Below are 9,685 nucleotides of genomic sequence, written 5' to 3'. Positions count from 1 at the left end.
GTCTACCTTTACACACATGAATGTTTTTCTCATGCACCACCTCTTTGTCTACGTCGTTCCAAATATTTAAGTATTTACCTAATATACCTAATCGTGACATACACGGAATGTACTATGCTCGTGGGTTTCCGTCGCTGTTTCTCAATAAGTCGAATTTAACTTTAAACTCGTTTAAGTTTTTAGACTGGACGATCTCTTTGTCCAGGCTATTCCATAAGTCTATACTTCTGTAAGGAAAGCTATATTTCTTGATATCCTTCAAGCAGCTTGACTTTTTCAATTTCATTCCATGTCCTCTTGTTGCTCTCTTATCCCATACAAACAGATCTTCTTTGTCAATTTTATCTACTCCCACCATGGTCCTGAACACCGCAATCATGTCTCCCCTCTTTCTCCTTTCCTCTAACGAAGGCAAATCCAGTTTTTCCAGCCTCTCTCTGTATGACAGGTCTTTCAGACTGGGGACCATCTTGGTTGCTGTTCTTTGTATTCTCTCAATCTTGTTTATATCTTTCTTTTTGTGTGGGGACCACACTACTGCTGCATATTCTAACCTGGGGCGGATCATGGCCACTATCAATTTTTTCATCATTTCCTCATCCATATAATGAAATGCTACTCTTATGTTAGTCAAGAGCTTATAAGTCTCTCCAACTCTCTTGTTAATGTGCTTTTCTGGTGACAAACTATCTTGGACCAGCACTCCCAAATCTTTCTCTTCTCTCCATTTTGTGATTAATTCATTACCCAAAAAATAATTCAGTGATGGTCTCCTGGTACTTTTACCCATTTCCAATATTTTACATTTCTTTACATTAAATTTCATTTCCCACGTCCGGCTCCAATTGTGTATCCTATCCAAATCCTCCTGCAGTATTTTACAATCCTCCTCAACCTCTATCTTCCTCAAGATCTTTACATCATCAGCAAACAGACTTGCATAACTGTTCACTCCATCTACCATATCATTTACGTAAATCAGGAACATTACTGGCGCCAACACTGAGCCTTGAGGGACTCCACTTGTTACTTCCCTCCATCCAGACATCTTTTCCTTTATTACTGTCCTCATTTGTCTGTCTCTCAAAAAGTCTCTCATCCATTCCAGATGTTTCCCCTTTAGTCCTCCTATATATTCTAGTTTCCACATTAGTCTCTTATGAGGTACCTTGTCAAAGGCCTTCTCTAAGTCTAAGTACACACAATCCACCCAACCATCTCTCTCCTGTACCACATCAATCGCTCTTGAGTAAAAGCTCAACAAGTTAGAAACACATGACCTTCCACTTCTGAATCCAAACTGACATTCAGCCAAAATATTCATCTCTTCCAGATATTTTATCCACCTGTCTTTCAGGATTCTGTCACACAATTTTGCGACCATGCTGGTTAGAGACACTGGTCTATAATTCAGGGGTTCTTCCCTGTTTCCTCCCTTGTAAATTGGTACCACATTTGCCCTCTTCCATTCTTTTGGCACTTTCCCCTCTTCCAGTGAGCATACAATTAAGCTGTGAATTTTATCCGCCAGTTGTTCTCTGCATTCCTTCAGTACCCAATTAGAAATTCCATCAGGTCCTGGGGCTTTCCTTACATCTTGAGTTTCCAGTAATTTATACACTTCCTGTACCTCCACTTTTATATCTTTCATCACCGGAACATTTCTAATCACTCTCTCCCCTTCCACAAGCTCCTTTTCTTTAGTGAAAACTGACTGGAAACGTTTGTTCATTATTTCTGCTTGCATTGCCACATCCTTAAAGACCTCTCCTTCTACTTTCAGCTTGGTGATTCCTTCCTTTTGTTTCAGTTTGCCATTAACAAATCTATAAAACAGTTTGGGTTCATCCTTGCATTTGTCAATTATACCCTTTTCAAAATTCCTTTCTTCTTCTCTATGTATTCTTGTGTATTCATTTCTTGTTCTTTTATATTCTTCCTTTGTTCTGTCGTTACCTCTCTGTCTCCAATTGTTCCACGCCTTATCTCTCTCTTTTTTTGCTATCATACACCTTCTATTAAACCACTTCTTTTTCCTGTTTTCTTTCCCTCTTACTCTTGGTACAAATTTTTCCACTCCCAAATTATAGAGGTCTAGAAAGATATCCCACTTCCTCTGTATCTCTCTTGTTTCTCTGAATTTTCTCCAATCCGCATTTTCAAAAAAGTTTCTCAATCCTGTAAAATTTGCTTTGCCAAAGTTGTATCTTCCCTGTCTATGAAGCTCGTCTCTTGGCTCGACGTTTCCTATTAACATCTGGAACTCAGTGACCACGTGATCACTTTTTCCCAAAGGACAGAGATATTCCAATGATTCTATTACATCGGGTTCTTTGGTGAACAGTAAATCTAACCTTGCTGGTGTGTCCTCACCTCGAAACCGTGTCTCTTCTTTGACCCATTGCGTCATCACATTATTCATTATTATATTTAATAACATAGCGCCCCACGAATCCTCGCCGCCTCCCGAGTACCATTCCTCCCAGTTCACCTCTTTACAATTAAAGTCACCGACCAAAATTATATTATTGCTTTTCTCAATTATTTTTTGCAAGTAGCTAGCCATATCTGACAACATCTCATGGTATTCGTCATCCTTCCATGCCCTCGTCTTTGGGGGAACATACACTACCGCCATATCTCTCTTAACATTCTCTCCAGTTTCTAATTTCATATATATCACTTCAGCCCTGCCTTCTCCCATTTCCACAGTATCTACATTTATGTTGTTCTTCACTGCTATCATCACTCCTCCTCCCTTTTTTTCTTTTCTGTCTTTTCTCCATAGTTTGTATTTACCATCTCCCAAATGAACATCAATATCTTCTCTTAATTTGGTCTCTACAAAGCACATGACATCAGGTTCATGTTCTCTCAAGAAATCATTAATTTCGATCCTTGTCGATATGAAACCATCAACATTAGTATACAGGTAACTCGCACGGAACACAATCTCACGGAACGCGCTCGCAATTATACACGGTAAGGGCTGGGATACATATAAGACAACGTAAAATTAAAAAACCATTATGAAAACTACAAATTAACGCAGGAGAGGCCTTTGAAAGATCAAATCCTCGAACGTCACCGCAGCGCGCGGTTTGTTTTGATTATCAAACGTGACGATCTAGGCGGGAAATTATTCAGTGAGTGAGACATTCCCGAGTACAGTAGCACAGTATTTGTAAGTTAAATATTTACAGTACTGTACTGTTCTGGTAAGTTTATGTGCAACTTAAAGTACTATTAAATAACGTTAAAGCAAGAAATAAAGTCTTATAACCAGTTTACCTGATAGGCGTCAGAATATTGCCTTTTTTATTTGTTCGTTTTTTCCACAATACTGTACAGTATTTGTAAGTTAAATATTTACTGTTCTCGTATGTACTGTACTTGTAAGCAATTAAATAAAGTTAAATCATTAAATAAAGCCTTGTAACCAGTTAACCCGAATTATATGATTACCCATGATCGGGGTCGGAATATTGCCTTTTTTGTTTGTTCGTTAAACTCTTACTGTACTGCTTTTCTACAGTACTGTATTTGTAAGTTAAATATTTACGGTTCTGGTATGTACTTGTAAGCAATTAAAGCATTAAACAAAGCCTTGTAACCAGTTAACCTGATTTATATGATTACCCATGATCGGCGTCGGAATATTGCCTTTTTTGTTTGTTCGTTGAAGACTTATAATAAAAGAAAAATACATTTTTGTCTTGGTATCTTTACCTATTTGCTCAGGTTTGCTGTAATGGTTTGGATCATTTGATGCAATGCAACTTGTAGAAAACTGTGAATAAACTGTCGGGAAGTGAACGAAAATCTGGGACATGAGACTGACCTTGACTTCACCCTTTCATGTATCATCTGTCTGTCAGTTCACCACCTGCTATCGTGATGAGTGGATGTACGATTTTTTCGCTCGTGGCCATGCCTAACCACGCATAGGTACACCCATTATCTTGACCCAGACAGAAAATACAATCTTTTTCCTCCCTTGCAAAACACAAACAACCACCCTGTTTACGAGACAGCAATATATATTGCAAAAATAACAAGGTAAAATGATAAAGATGAACGTAAAATGATAGAGAAAGATGAACATGTTATGACGGAAGAAGTACGTTTTCCCCGTCTGTAAACGTATTTATTTCTGCTTTGTATCTGTATTCGTAATAATTAGACTTATTGTTAGTTCTGAAACTGCATTACGATCCTATTTTTAGCCATTCTCATGGTGTGGGAGCTGGAAGTTGTGACACAACTTCCTTATTGCTAATCGGACTGACCCCCCACTTTATTCTCCCGTGGCAGAGTCTAGCCTTGGATGACGTGCAGTTTTCTCATTTAAGACTGAAAATTCAACTCTTTCGCTCCCTTTTCTAAGCATGGGCACAACGATAACGTGAAAAATAACTCGAAACTACCATAAATATATATCAAAAAGGTGAAAATGTATTCATAACATTTTTTTTTTTTTCAGCCATTCCTAACAGATTATGTACTGAAATCATTCGATATCACAGTACTGCATTTCTAAGTTAAATATGTACTGTTCTGGTATGTACTTGTAAGTTAAAGCACTGGTACCAGTTAACCTGATTTATATGATTACCTATGATCGGCGTAGGAATGTTTCCTTGTGTTTACGTACAGTATTTGTGTGTTGAAGTTTTGCTCTGGAGTGCTGTATTTGTGAGTTATAACATTAAATAAACCTTCTAACCACTTAAAGTGCTTTCTAGTGATTACCAGTGACAGATAACAGCAAAACAACACATTTGGGAGGTCTAAGGAGCAAAATACGGAGTAGTTTAAATATACGCGATTTCGCACCTAACACGGCACGGTAGGAACGAAACCCACGTGTTCCGTGCGAGTTACCTGTATATCACCTTCAAATTATTTTTGACTTTTTTAATACCTTCTTCTCTCCTACTCTCTGTCCGTACTACTTCCTCATCTTCTGATCTTTCACAACCATCCCCCCTAGTTTCCTTCACTTCTATTTCCTTAAATACCATTTCCTTACTTTCATATCCAATACTCTCCAAAAAAAAGTATTACGTTCTTCCTCTGTCCTCTTATCATTTTTTTCCTTTACTTCTTCCTTTAATGATTTTAAAACTTCTCTTTCTTCTTCATTCAGATCTTTTCTTATTATAATATTTTCCATCCCCGCCTCTTTGCTTAATTTCCAGGTCACTTTAAGTATCTCATTTATTACACTTTCTGATGTAAACTTGACTCTCGTTGGTCTTGTTTCCCCTTTCTTATAAGGCCCTATCCTCCTTACTTCCTCAATTTCTTTTACCCACTTGTCTCCTTCGGGGTCAATCTTGCCTAATATTCCTCTCACCATGTTCGTGTCTCTCTCGAGTCTTACGAACCTAACCCTTTCTTCCTCTTCCCTGTTTCCAAATACTACCACACATCTGTCCGTTTCTACAGTTTCTCTCACTATTTTCTCTTTTTTCTTCCGTATTTTCATTACATTTTCTTCCATTTCTTTCTTGTTCATTTCCCTTTCTTCCTGGATGATCTCTCTTAAGCTGACCAATTCTTTCTGTTCTTCTTCTACATGTGCCCACTTTGCCTTATGTTCTTCTAATACATTACTCACCTTCTCCGTTTTATTAGTACTGTCTTCTAGTTTCCTCCTCAGTTCAACATTTTCCCGCTTCAAATTCCGGGCATACCACGTTGAGTACACCGCTTCCCGTTCGATCAGCGAAGTTAAGCAACGTTGGGTCTGGTTAGTACTTGGATGGGTGACCGCCTGGGAACACCAGATGCTGTTGGCATCCCTACGTCAAGTGGGGTTGGTGGAGGATTAGTGCCCCTCCCTGTAAAACAATTAACTCTAAGCCCTTGGCCACCCCGTCTGGGATACATGGCGTCTGGCAGTGAATGAATGAATGAAATTCCTAATCTCTTCATTGGCTGTTTCATTGGACTGGATCAGACTCTGTTTGGTGGTTTCCGTATTTACTGACACATCCTTTATCACTAGATTCTCTACTTTCTTTTCGAGTTCACTAATCCTTATAATTAATGTTTTCACCAGGTCCATGACATTGGTATTAGCATCAAATCCTTGAAATTCCATTCCCTCACTGTTTACATTTTCAGCCATGTTTAATGTACCGGTAAAGTACCAAAACAGCTGTTACCGAATAAACCACAAACATTCATGTATACAATAGCCAACAAATCTTTACATTTTTGGTAGTCTACCAACTTTCATTATTTTAAATTTAAAGAAAGACCCTAGGAGACAGGGCAGACAAAATTCCTGAAACTACTCAAGGTTAGGAGCAATGGCTGGGACGTCTGCTCTCTGCGGCTGTTCATTCATGTGTGTGTGTGTGTGTGTCTGTGTGTGTGTCTGTGTGTGTGTGTGTGGATGACAGAATGAGAAGGTGTGTAAGGTTTGTAATGGATGCAAGAGCATACAGGGGTTAGGTGAGTGAACTTTATGACCACCTTTTGGTGGTGGTGAAAGTCAAGGTTCAAATGAAATGGAGGAATAGGAGGGAAGGACAAAAAGTAGTCCATAGAAGGAGAGTAGAAAGGTTGCAAGAGGATGGAAAAAAAGGCTGAATGTAAGAGAGAAGTGGAGGAGCAATTGAGTATTACAGTATATGATTTGGAGCAGATGGGGGAGGTGGAAAGTGTGTGCAAGATATTCACAGGAGAAATCTGTGCAACATGTGATATGGTGTGTGGGGTGAAGAGAAGATGAAAGGGGGTGCAAGGAACAGCATGGTGGAATGAAGAGGTGATACAAGCTGTGGTGCAAATGAAAGCTTATAGTGAATGAATGGGAAGCAGGGGTGTGGAGGAAGGTGAGAAATGGAGGAGAGAGTTATATGTAGAGAGGAAGAGAGGGGTGAAAAGATTAGTAAGAGAGAATAAGAAGAGAGTGGATGAGGAATTTGGAAGGAATTTGAAAAGTGGAGGGAATGTAAGAGAATGTTCTGGAAAGAGGTAAAGAGAGTTAGGCAGGGTGTTAAAAAAAAGTTACTCGAAGAGTGAAAGATAAAAATGTCAGATTGCTAATGGAGAAGGCAGAAAAAGTGAGCAGATGGAGAGAACACTTTAAGGAACTGTTAAACATAGAGAATGAAAGTGATTTGAGGATAAGTGGCTGGGAATGGCTGGGAGAAGGTAGGAGGTGAGAAGAGAGGAAGAAATCAGTAGAATGGAAGTAGTGGAAGCAATGAAAAAAGTCAAAATGTGGAAACCCCCAGAATTGATGGAGTGTGGTGAAATGCTGAAGCATGGGGGAGAGATAGTAGTAGAATGGATATGGAAGATGTGCAGATTGGCCTGGGAGGAATGTAGAGTCCTGGAGGATTGGAAGTCAGGTATAATTATTCCCCTGTACAGTGGAAAAGGAGAAAAAGATGTGTGTGGTAATCATAGGGGCATTTGTCTTCTTAGTGTAATGGGAAAAAGTATATGGTAGGGTACTTATTGCCAGAGTTAGGGAAATAGCAGAGGAATTATTTGGAGAAAAACAGGGAGGTTTTAGGAAGGGAAGAGGTTGTGTAGATCAGATATTCATTCTTAGGTCTTCAGTGGAAAAGTTTTTAGAGAAGGGAAAGAAGTTGTATGTGGCCTTCATGGATTCGGAGAAAGCATATGACAGGGTGGATAGACAAGGATTGTGAAAAGTATTATGCATATATGGAGTAAATGGGATGTTGCTGCAGGCTGTGAAGAGTATGTACGAGGGTGCTAAGGCTGCAGAGTTTGTGGATAGTGAATTGAGTGAATTTTTCTATCCGAATGTTGAATTGAAACAGGGATTTGCTTTGTCTTCATGGTTGTTCAGTCTGTATCGGGATGGGGTTATAAAAGAGGTACAATGTAGGGAAGTGGATCCTGGAATGGCCCTAATGAGAGAGGGCAGTGTGTGGAAACTCCCTGTACTGTTATTTGCAGATGATACTGTGTTGTTAAGTGAAGATGAAGTGTAGCTGCAAGGCTTGGTGAATGAGTTTGAGAGACTGTATAAGAAACAGAATCTAAAGGTTAATGTAGGGATGAGTAAAGTTATGGTCTTCGAGAGAAATGAAGTCACTGAATGTGCAGTGAGGTTGGATGAGGGGGAAATGGAAAATGTGAGTGTGTTTAAGTACTGTACTTGGGTAGTGTGATGAGTAAGGATGGAAGTTGAGAGGGTGAAGTGCTTGAAAGGGTACATCAAGGAAGAAAGGTCATTGGTTCTTTGAAAGCAGAGATAAGAAACAAGGAAGTAAGCATGGAAACAAAAAAGTTACTGCATGACTGTATTGTGATACCAACTCTAACGTATGGAAGTGAAACTTGGACCTTGCTGGATGGACACAAGTCAAGAGTGAGAGCAATGGAAAAGAGTTATTTGAGAGGAGCATTTGGAGTCACATGGAGAGACAGGCTGACAAATAAGGAAGTGAAGGAGCATTGTGGTGTGGATGTGGATGTGATAGGAAGCATTAGGTGGTTTGACCATGTGGAGAGGATGGAGAGTGAGAGACTGACAAGGAGAGTGTATGTGAGTGAGATGGATGGGGGGAGAGGGAGAGGGAGACCAAGGATGAGATGAAGGGATGGAGTGGAGAGGTATATGAGAGAGGGGTTGTGAGCTGGCAGCAGGGCAGTGAAATGGCGGGGGAGAGGCGACATGGAGGCAGTTTGTTTGTGGTCACCCCTTACGGGATTAAGGCGTCTGGCAATAGGTAGATAGATAATACTGTATACATGTTCCATACCATTTCACTGATCAGCCAGAGATTGTCTGTTATTGACAAGCACTCCTAGGTTTTTCTCCTTTTATGATATGTGTAGGGTTGAACTTCCAAGCTTAAAATCTGAGTCTGATCTTTTTCACTTTAACCAAACTTAATTACATGGCATTTGTCCACAGTGAATTGCATTTCCCATCTTTTTGCTCCATTTATGAAGATTATTTAATTCTTCTTGCAGCTTTCTGCAAGGGTCTGTGTTCATATTTCTCCTTTGTATTTTAGCATCATCAGCAAACATATTTAGATAGCTTCCATTTCCAGTGTTGCTTTCAGTGTCATTTATATAATGTATACAGGCATACCCTAGCTTAACGATGCAATGTGTTAAGTTCAAACCCATCGCTAGGCAGGATATTGTATCTCAGGGTAGATTTAACATGTAAAGTATAGGATGGAAGGCAATGATTATGTGTGTGTGGATGAAAGGATGCAAAAATGTGTAATGGATGCAAGAGCTTATAGAGGTTGGGGGAGTGGACTTTCTGACCACTACTTGGTGGTGGCCAGAATCAAGATCCAAATAAGATGGAGAAATAGAAGGAGGGAAGGACAGGAAGAAGGAGTATTTGCAAGGAGAGTCGAAAGGTTACAAGAGGATGAGAAAAAGGCAGAATATAAGAGAGAAGCGGAGGAACGATTGGGCAAATATGAATTGGAGCAGGTGGGAGACGTGGAAGGTGTGTGCAGGATATTCACAGACGAAACATGTGCAGCATGTGATGTGGTGTGTGGGATGAAGAGAAGACGGAGGGGGGTGCAATGAACAGTGTGGTGGAATGACGAGGTGAGACAGACTGTGGCACAAAAGAAGAAAGCATACAATGAATGGATGAGAAATAGGGGCATGGAAGAAGTTGAGAGGTGGAAGAGAGAGTTATATGTAGAAAGAA

At 39.8% G+C, this 9,685-nt stretch overlaps 1 pseudogene; it reads left to right on the top strand.

Annotated features, from left to right (window-relative positions):
- Positions 1 to 5,685: 5,685 nt before the first annotated feature.
- On the top strand, positions 5,686 to 5,804 carry LOC145393136 (5S ribosomal RNA; annotated as a pseudogene).
- Positions 5,805 to 9,685: the final 3,881 nt, after the last annotated feature.

The sequence above is a fragment of the Coenobita brevimanus genome, chromosome 23 (assembly GCF_032717465.1).
Source record: "Coenobita brevimanus isolate Jiangsu-jjx chromosome 23, ASM3271746v2, whole genome shotgun sequence".
NCBI lineage: Eukaryota > Metazoa > Arthropoda > Malacostraca > Decapoda > Coenobitidae > Coenobita > Coenobita brevimanus.
Note: the sequence above shows the minus strand (reverse complement) of the source record. Positions and strands in the feature narration are given on the sequence as shown.